Raw genomic sequence first — 10,932 nt, 5'->3', positions numbered from 1 at the left:
GGGCCCAAACATTCCCCTCCTTGCAGCGAACCCCAAGCTGTTCAACTCCATCTCAGCTACTTTTATAGCCATAAGGCTTTACCTCCGACTTCGCTCCAGCTGAAATTTTGTGTTTAATGCATACGGATCATCCCAGACATGTCTGAAATGCTCTGACCCTCTGGGTCGAGAGGCCACGACACCCATTTCGTTCTTGCAACACCTCAAGGCTGTTTTTCAGACAAGAAAGGAATATTCTTTAAAGGAAACTGCAAGTAAAAGCTATATGAAGAGAATGTAAATGTTGCCCTGGCTGAAATATAGCTGGGACAGCTCAAGCTGGCTTCTGTATATTTCAAAAAAAGTGCTGGCATCACCACAAACAGCGGCATTCCTTATCCTGCTTCCTTGAACCTTGAACATCCATCAGCAAAGTATAATTTGTACCACTAGTCTTTCATTTTCTCTTTGTATTATATATTTTTATACATTACCTTATAATGCTGATGGACAGAATCAGGCCTTTTTCTTTAAGTATTGCTTTTTCTCACGCTTATGGAATAGTTGAAAGTCCAAAAGTCAGCAGTAATTAATTTTCTCCTCTTGCTTGCCTTACTGTATGTTTGTATACTTTGATTGCCAAAGTATATTTAGCTCTCCCAGTCTATCCCCATTCTTTTTCTCATCCGTAATTTTTCTTGTGTAAGCACTTTCATCAATCTTCCCTTGAACCATAAATTTTAATCTTTCCTACGGTTTAAAATTACACTAGAAGGGTCAGCCTTTCTACGTGTACTGCATAGCACAAGCACATCCTTCAGTTTCTTGTAACTCCTTCCCTGATGTCAAAGAGGTGTGCCGACCTCCCATTCTATCTTTAACAAATAATTATTTCAGCAGATACTTATTTAATGCTCTCACAGAAAGATTTTTGCTATGCCATTCACTTTCTCTGTAAACTCATACAGTAGGAGAAAAGCAACTTAGCCTTTCTGGTATAAAGAACATTTCTGATAACACAAAAAATGGTCTGAGGTGTGGGTGCTGGTGCCAGGAGACAAAGTGATGATACAGAAAAGCATATAAGATTCATAGGTTATTTAATGTGGTTATCTAGGCTTGTATTCTTACACCTGCATGCAATATAGAGTGAAGGAGTAGTGTGATATCAGACACCACAACTGCTTAAGAACCCTTCTTACCAAATAAAAACAATATAGGCAAAGCTGAGACCTGAAGGACACGCTGAAAATCTGACTTCCCACATACATCACCCAGGTGTGTGGGGTTTTTTCTTTTTCTAGAAGTCAGTTCTCAATAGCATCACAATCTTCATCTCCCATGCCTCAGCTGAGAGCTCTTCTCAAGAAGGCTGTGAGATAACCAGCAGGCAAGAAGCCTGCCCCCATCGATGGGTAGCTGCTTCACAGCACGGCATTCTGAAATTTTTGGCATTTATAACAGCCATGTTGTGACAGAAAATCCAGGGTTTCTCGTTACCCCTTAGAGGGCTTATATATATGCCAGATGTGCTCACCCAAGACTTGCAGATACAACCAGAAAAATAAACATTCAAGTAATAATGGAAATTTGCCAAACCAGATTCGAAACAAGATTTGGATGGCATTTTCAAAATGTCAGCTCTTTCCCATACTAGAAAGTACACAGCCAAATGCTCTTTTTTTTATTTTTTTTTTTTTTTAAGGAGTAGGAGGGTCAAATCCATCCAATTGCTTCAAACCAAAGAAATAGGGTAAAATGGACAAAATTTTAAAATACAATAATTCATTTATGAAATGAAACATTCCAATTTCTTTTTACTTAGTCTTTGTACAAATAAATTTGCATTTAGTAATGATAAATGAAAAAAAAAATAATTTAATCAATAATATTATTATGTTTTTTCAATGCTTTGTTTTGTCCACTGGCCTGAAAAATTAATTCTTTTCTAAATAAACCTGAGCTCAAAAGTTAAGAAAAGCAACGTCATATCAAATGGATACTTTCTTACTATGCTTAAGGAAAAAATCATATACTTCATTAGAAATGTTTGCAGTCTAAAAACAAAGAACAACCAAAAACCTACTTTGTTTTACATTCGTTTACCTACTGCCTTACCAGCCTAACTGCAGAACACCACAGCAAAAGCTTGTACAATGCCCTGTCTGGAAGATTTACCAGGTACATTAATTTGACTAACACTTCTCTGGGTACTTAGTCTTTATTTAGAGATATATTTTTTTTTCTTTGTACTACTCATGCACTTACAAGTTTTAGTGTCTCAACTCAAAATCGGTCCATAGCTGTTATAAAGCTGCCTGGGCTATGCATTTTTTCTACAAATTGCCATAACCCCTTTTGCTGTCTCTACCATGCTTAGAAAAGCCTTTGATTCATGGGGAATACTTCATACACTAAACATTAATGAAATGGAAAATCGAATGATCCCAACTAGTCAAAAATGTCCATTGACTGTACATTACAAAGATGATGCATAGGCAACACTGAACAAACAGCAAACCTGTTATTTACAAAACTGATCATAGCACCTGAAACACAAGGCCACTATCCATCTCAGCGTTACTCTTCAGTAAAGTGCCAGCAGCTGATTTTACCATTGATATTTTACTGTACATTCTTGTCCTATTTCCTTAAAGAAAATAAAAATATATGGACTCATTATTTTATGAAAAAAAAAAACCAAACCAACACATGCACATGAAAAACTTGTTAATTTATCCTCCACGTTTAACCTGTCACTTCCCTCTCATCTGAATAGAAATAACTGATTTCACTATAGAATTGCATATTTTAGGATGGCCTAGAAAATCTACTTGTTTCTTTTGTTCCTGCAATCTATCTTGAGGAAATATAATTGCACCTCTACTTGAAACTGTTTTTACCTTGTCAAAAGCCCTTCACTGCCCATCCAGCTGGTCTGAGAACAGTCTGCAATGCTGTTAAACTAGAGATGAACAAAACAAGAATCAAAGCAGTAAGAGTTAGCGAAGTGAGCTCTGCTCAGAGAGTACCCAAGCCAGGTTCAGATATAGAGTTCTTCGGAGGAATGTCTCCACCATATGTGATCAAGTCCAACAATTAATCTTAGTCCATTCATAATGATGGATTATCCTGTAACACTTGGTACTACTGAGAAATTACATTTTTAATGGCACACTAAATCCTTTCCATGAAGTTCATAGGGTATCATCTAGATTTTTGGTTGAATAAATCAAACATCATGTGTTAGATGTGTTATAAAGTAACCTTTTGCACTGCATCAAAATGTATGCCAAAGACCAGGCTGCTTTGATGCCACATGTGCCTGCAAGTAATAAGGTTCTGAAAGCAATTAATCAAAAAATAAGTCTCTCACTCACGAGGCAGGCATGAGTCATTTTGCCGTGGGTATCCCTTGTGTTCAGACAATGCATTTAGGAAACATGGATTCTCTCTATATAATCTTGTCTGCCCTAAAGTATTGTAGATGGTCATCACAGCACTGTAAGCACACATCTGAAACTCTGCAATTGGGATTCTCTCCATCGTTCAGAGCACAGAAACAGCAGCTGAAAACATTGCTATAATTTCCTAATGATGAATCAGTACTAGTATTATTTACTTTGGAGACTTCTCCCCATCAGGCCAGAGCAAAGAAGTGTTAACAGGTATCGTAAATGATAGTCTTGAAGCAATGAAAGATTAAGTGACATGCTACAACTGATCAGCTCTTTCAAATCCCCAAAGTTTGAAATGCAAGGTTACCCTACCCATCCCTTTTCCAAGTGTGCTTCTCTCAGGGTAATTTTATCTATAGCTGTAGGTCTGAATAGCGTTGATACAGAGAGTTCACTTCTGGAATGGCAAAGTAACACCAAGTCCTGGTGTATCATCTGTGGCCCATCTACCAAGGCTGCTCGGAGGCTTGGAGTAGTTCAGCAGTGCACGTTGACCTTTGAGGAACCAATGTCAGTGACTTAAATCATTTACAAAAATCCATGCTATAGATAAAAGGGAATGCAAGAAGTTCAGGTCAGATTTTGCTGAATTTAAGTTCTGGTGAAACTTACGGCCTAGATTTCTAATTCAGGAGATTTACCCTTCATCTTGTCTGAAGGTTTACATAGTATTGTATTGTCACTGCCACACACATGACAGCTGTGAGTCAGATCTCTGAAAATAATGCAAAAAAGCTTTACTATCAGGAGAATTTTTGTTCAGAAAAGCTGCTTACAAATCCTAATGGTAGCTTGTAAGCCTCTAGGATGGCCGTAGGTCATGTTTTCCAGCTTTCTTCCCTGCAACCACAAGAGACAGAAATTTACTTTCTATGTATAAAGGTGACCTTCCTACCCAGTCCTATGATCTAGCAGCTGCAGCTTTAAAAGGAACATCAAATACAGAACATTGTGCAGAAAATTAACCAAAAAATAACCAACATCAATCGCGTACAAAATCTGTATGTGTCAATATTAACTGCATGTATGAGGACACTATGAGTTATCTATTTTACCAATGTTTTTTTTCATTGGGTAGCACCTGGAGGCTAACTGAGATGAGTTTCTGATATATTATGCAGAGTAATATAAGGTTCAGAAGCAACAGAAGGAGTTGCAAAAGGAGTGGTTTTCTTGTTTTTCAATCAATGGATGACAATACTTCAAACTAAAGTTCTGCTACCACCTTGGGATGGCTTTCTACTTTTCCCTTGTATGCCTTCATGAGCCAAGATAAAGCTCCATTTACTTTATGTCACACAGAAAAAAGTCTTCTTGTGGGCAAAAGGGAATGCACCACACATGCACAATCAAAACATTAGCTGGACGGGCAGTACCATTCTAACAGCTTAATAATCCATGTTGTCCAATTAACACAGAAAAGCTTCATTAATATTACAGGAAACATTGCTATAGAAAGAAAATAACTCCTTCCTGCTACATACCCCTTTTCTCTGGCGTGTGCTTGCCTTTCCTGCATCACCTTGGCTCCCCTAAGGTCAGTGGTCTCGGGCTTCCTTGAGAGGCTCTCAGAGGGAGGGAAGGGGGAGGGTGTTGTGTGTGCAGCAGCCATCAGCATCGTCAGCCCTTTGCTGGGAGCAGTACGACGATCATGGTGGGGATCCCAAAGATCTACTTGAAGTTATCCTTTTCTGCTTTTTATCACAGTATGCTTCTTTCTCGTTGCTTCCCAGCTGAAGTCTCAAAGATGCGCCCCCAGCCCTTTTAACCCTGGGGGCTGCTGTTTGTTGCACAGTGATTTCTTGGGGCTCTTTGGCCTTTACTACATGTAGTTTCCCATCGCTCAGGCTAAAACAGGTCAGGCAGTGGTCACTGACCACTACACAGCTGCTAAACCAAGCTACAACCAGCTCAGGCAGAGACACAGACAAGCGCTGGGTCCCTGCACTGCAAAGCCTGGTGCTTTCCCCTGGTAATGGCAAAAATCACATTTGCCAGGCTAGCACAACAAACGTGTCTTCATGTTAGTCATGCTTAGGACTACTTCATCTTCTCATTTTTCTTTATTCCTTTCACTTTATTATGTTTTTAAATGGACTTGAGCTTTCTAAATGAATCAAACAGTAGAGAATGAAAATCAGTCCATAATAAAAATGGGTTTTCAAGAATAAGAGGGCTGAATGGATAAGAAAAACAAACAAACAAATATTCTGATGGTATTTCAAGTTCAAAAAGCCACATGTATTACAGAAAAAATGAAAACTCCTGGTTATGTATTGCTGTTGGTGATCACAGGCAGCAGCTGGAAGGAAGATGGTCCAGCCCATCTCCCCTGTGCAAGACAGGGACAGTTACAATGCGGAGTAACCTAGCCATAAATAATACCAGTGACAGAAGTTCCACAATATCCTCCACTGCCCCCTACCCACTGCTTCACTGCCTTTTACCCCAGACAGTTTTTCTCAGCACCCTTCTTGCTGTAACTTAAGGCCATTAGTTCTTCTTTAATCCACAAATATCTCTAACACTTTGGTTTGTTCACTGATGCACATAAAGAACCTCTCTCTCCTCCTGCCAGACTGGTGCAAGTGTTACTAAGATCAACGGCCACTTTGAAACAATGGAGTTGTAGTAGAAAAGCAAGATATTGTTTACCCTCCAGCTCCTCAAGAACCTGTACTACCTGGGCCATTGTTCTGCATGGTCCCCTGCGGTTGCGTCCAGGGCAAATGCTGGGGATTTACAATTCAGATTTTCACCTCTGCCCAGTCCTGACCAATTTATCCATTTCAGACAATCTCCCTGTATTTTTTTTCCAGACATGGAAATCCAACAAAGGCATTCTTAGCAGCTAGGTATATTTTTTATCCTAAAAGCCAGTTATATTGTACAGCCTAAGTTTGCTGTAAGTTTATAATGTGCAGCAGCATGCACAGGCCAGGCTCACACGGAGCGCCCCGAGCTGAGGTTGCCTCCAGCTCTGTCTCCCCCAGCTCCCTCTCGCAGGACCAGCCAGCCACAATGTACTCAAGCTGGCCTCCAGCCAAGCACCCCACAGCCAGCAGATGCGCTCGAGGCCTTGGCTGTGGCTTTCAGTGGTTTTGATGCCTGTTTATTAAAATGTGAAATACCATGGGGTTCCGCTGGCAGGACGCTGTGGGCAAAGAGTGCCTGCTTAGCTTGGTTTTGTCAGCCTTCGTGTCCTGCTGTCTTCTAATGGTCCTGTGCCGTGCAGAAGAGTGGAGCTAAACATATCTGCTCTCAGAGTGCTACAAATGAAGATGCCAATTTAATTATTTACTATTAGTTATTAGCTATAGGAATTAAAATACCCCTTTTAGATGTATTAATCATACTTACTCTAATCAAAGCTATACCAGAACAAGTGCATTTGCTCAACATAGCTATTAAACACAAGACAAATTAGAGCAAAAGGGCCACCTAGTGACAAAACTATTGCAAGTAATTTTAGAGTACACAAAAATGCTTTTCTTTTTCCCTGAAGTTTTAGCTGAACATGCAGTGAATGTTAAAGAAATCAGAGGCTTACTGAAAGCCATACAAACACTTCTGTAGATAAGCAGAACACCTTTACTGGAAAGAAATATACAACTTTATTCCATTTCTTTTTCATTTCTATAAGCTCCCACCAGCTCTTTCTGCTCATCTTAGAAGTTTTGGACTCTTTGAAGTCCAAAGTTTTGGCTTATGTGGGCTCATCCAATAAGAATTGTATAAATGTTTAACTGCTCACCACTCAGAAAATCAGCTGGATTCAGTGAAAATTATGGCATCAAGTCGCCTGTCAAAACAGCCAAATCCTAGGAAGCTCAGAAGAGAGAAGCAGCTCTAAAGCTGACATACCTTTGCCTTTCCCCTTCTACACCTTCCCTGTCCTCCACAGGATGTCACTGCTCCTCTATCCTTCCCGTCACACCGGGTAACCTGTTGAGTGTGTCTTGTTCCCTACTCAATGTGTTGGGCACAAGTTTAAAACCAAAATACTCAAAGTACTTAAATGGTGAACCACGCACAGGACAAGAGAGTCACAGTGCAGAAACACAGAAGCTTCAGGAGCATTATAGATGGTGTTTCCATAAGAAGCACCTTTCTTTAAGCAGCACTCAGCCAACAGGAATGATTGAAAAAGTGATGCTGTACGAGGGACATGCAATGCAATAAACCTTAGGGAGGCCACATCACCCATCAACACCCCAGAACAGCAATTTCTCCGGTTCTTCACATCACTGTTCGTGACCTCTGGGGACAAAAATGAGCAAAGAGGTAACAGGGAGACAAAATCTACCAGATGGTAAGATCAGTGGCAAAGGGAGTGGAGGTACAGATACGAGGCTGGCAGTTCGGACTGGTACATCCGTGTACAGCAGCAAATCGTAGCAGAGTTGTGTGCCAATGAGCTCAGGTCTGAGCACAGGACAGTCATGCTGGGGTAGCACTGCACTCCAGAAAACTCTACAACTTCCTAGTACACAAGGAGCCAATTAGCCCATTTCTGCACCACACCTCATTAATTTTCAGGTCCTGGAGTACAGTTGTGTGGACCTGGAAGGGATGTCTAGGTGCTCCATTATGTTTTCAGTTCCAGTGCCCAGATGAGTACCTACCATTTGGGCTGGTCTTTCTTTAACTTGCACTGATTCTTCTTTTCTTTGTTCCAACTCTCCTCTCAATAACTTCACTTCAGCTTCAGTTCCTATCAGCTCCTTTTAATCTCTTCTTGCACACCCTGTGCACAGGCCCTTGCACACCCTCTTTCTTCAGTGTCATTGTCCGCCCTTTCTAGTCTTCACAAACAAAGTAGCTAACAAAAATGTTGGAACTGCCTCAACATTGGCTAACCACCTTGTGATGTAAAAAAAAGTGTCAGACATATGATGGATGACCACAGAAAATGAAACCACAACAACAAAACCCCAACCTCCCCTCTCTCCTCACTTTCCATTTCCATGGCAGGTAGCACACTAGAATCAAGCTGCAGGGAAGATTATTTAACTCAGTGACAAGGAAAAACTTCGTAGTAGTAAAGATCGCTGAGCACTGGAATAGCTTGCACAAGGGGACTGTAGAACCTCTGTTGCTAGAGGCTTGAGAAACTGTAGTCATTAATGATGTAGGGGTTCTTGATTGTCCATGTGGGCAGGATAGTGCACTAGTTAATCTCTACAGACCTTCTCCAGATCCCTCTTCTAGGATCCTATGAAAATTAAGAAACATTAAGAAGATGCAAAATGATTTTACATCTCCACTGCACAACTCACGAAAAATTTTCCTGTAACATACAACAGTAAGTCTAATACATCTATACACATTTATAACATGATTTACAACACAATGACCATAGGAAAAACAATTAACTTACTATTCCAGGAAATTCCTGACTATAAAGATGTAATATTTCATATCCGCTATTATTGTTCAAAGAGGCAAAATAATGTTGCCCTCTATTTGAAGTGGAAATGCATTTTTAATATATTAAAATGCAAATATTTCATTAAAAAAATGAACTAGCAATTATTTTCCAAAGAATCCTCCATCCATACTGGAAATTAGGCAGAGAATAAGAATTCCCTATTTTTCAGCATCTGAGATACATTTTTCATCACAGCAGAATAAACATTTTTCACAGAACAAATAATTATACTCAAAGCCTATCCCAGATTTTCCCTTCTCTGCTGAGGAAGCAGAGGAAACGGGCATACTTGGTGATGTTTGTACATCCTCACTGTATAAATTTTTAATTCTCTCAGGCAGAAGAAATGAGAGGCTTCATGCCTTCTTGTTCCCAGACCAGGTCACATTCAAGAAGACATACTTCAAGATCAGACATTAGGCAAAGCATCAGCAGTGGCAGGAATCACACTGCAGCGCAAGTTTAATGAGAAGCTGGTTTCATTTGGTTTACAATTCTATTAAAACGACTACAGAGAAAACTATCACAAGTTAAAGAGTCCACTTGAGCAGCAGTACACTATGGCTTACTTTATGATGAACTAATTGCTCTCCAGACTATCACAGCACATATAAAGTGTTTCATCTGTTCCTGAACAAGGCTATAAATTTTTGGGATTAAGGACCTTATTTGTACAAAAACTCAGGACAGACGAATGCTGCTATTCAATTCACCAGCAGTAGTGCTTGCCCCTTGCAAGATTTCTGCCTGCCTAGTGTAAGTAAGATTATGAGCTTTATTGATTTTCAGTGTAACTTAAGAGCTGAATATAAGACATAAACAGACACTTGCCATTAATCAAAGTAACTGCTAAAGCACTGCTGTTTATGTTCTGTACCAACATAAACGGAGGCAGATTTAAAGTATAAGGCCAGGCTTTTCTTTAATGAGATTGCGATAGGTTTTGTGGTTATTGGGTTTTAAAAACTATTTCTCCCCAGGGAGGTAGAGGAGAAAGGAGAATAAATAAAGGTCATAAACTGCCTCTCATTTAGTGCAAGCTACCTGTTGATACCAGAAAGCCTCAGAAACATAACATTTAACAATACCAATGTGTTTCTATCTATGAGTCTAAAGCTCTCAATGAGTTACATGTTATGCTGGTATATAAAGCCACACAAAGATCAGACATTCCGTTATGTAACTATTCTTAAATGAAGTCATAAGAACTTTGTACACCTACCAGGAATGCCTGCATTCTCCACATAATACCTATTCCTGTTACTCACTTCTAGCTATCAGGAATTTGTTGCAGATGAATAGACAACTAATACAAAACTTCACTGAAGAATATCTGCTCTAGGTGAAAATATATTGGAATAAGATATTTTACCTAGTCAACAGCTGCTCATGAAGGATGTATGCGGTCACTAAGACCCCTTATCCTTCCCACAGAAACAGATTTCCTTTGGCATATTGTTGTCACCAGGTATACCTCTGAGAAACAACACTTGGAGCTCCAGAGGCCCACAGAGCACTGCTGAGCTGCCATTCCTCTTCATTACTGCAGTAGCCACAACCTGGAAAGTTGTAGCAGAAAACAAAAACACACACACACCCCCCCTCCAAAAAAAGGCACGTGCATTTTGTGTACATTTGCAAAAGAAGCTGAGACAGCATTACTATGAGAAAGCATTAAAGGTTATTGGTTTGACATTGCATATGCTCCCCAGCAAGTACACAGGCTGAGCATTGGCAGACAGGTATTTTGGATGGTTTCCTGATGATTCTTCTTTAAAAAGTTTCAGTCTCTACCTTCATACCGAAGCCATTCCTCTGTTTCTTCGGCAGCTCTTTTCCAGCCATCTTCATTCCTTCCCCATGAGGGCAGAACCACATTTGAATGCCAGAAATCATTCTTTTTTTGCTGTGGGGTTTTTTTTTTTCCTACTCTTTCTCAGTCCCTTATTTAAGTATCTAGGGTTTTGACAGCATGTCTGAGGTTTACCGATATTTTAAACTGTTGTGGATTAAACAGAGCATGAAAAGGACATCAGCCCCCACCTTTATCTCCCATTTGGCTTC

This window comes from Falco rusticolus, chromosome 1, assembly GCF_015220075.1.
Source record: "Falco rusticolus isolate bFalRus1 chromosome 1, bFalRus1.pri, whole genome shotgun sequence".
NCBI classification, from domain to species: domain Eukaryota; kingdom Metazoa; phylum Chordata; class Aves; order Falconiformes; family Falconidae; genus Falco; species Falco rusticolus.
This window is presented reverse-complemented; position numbering follows the sequence as displayed.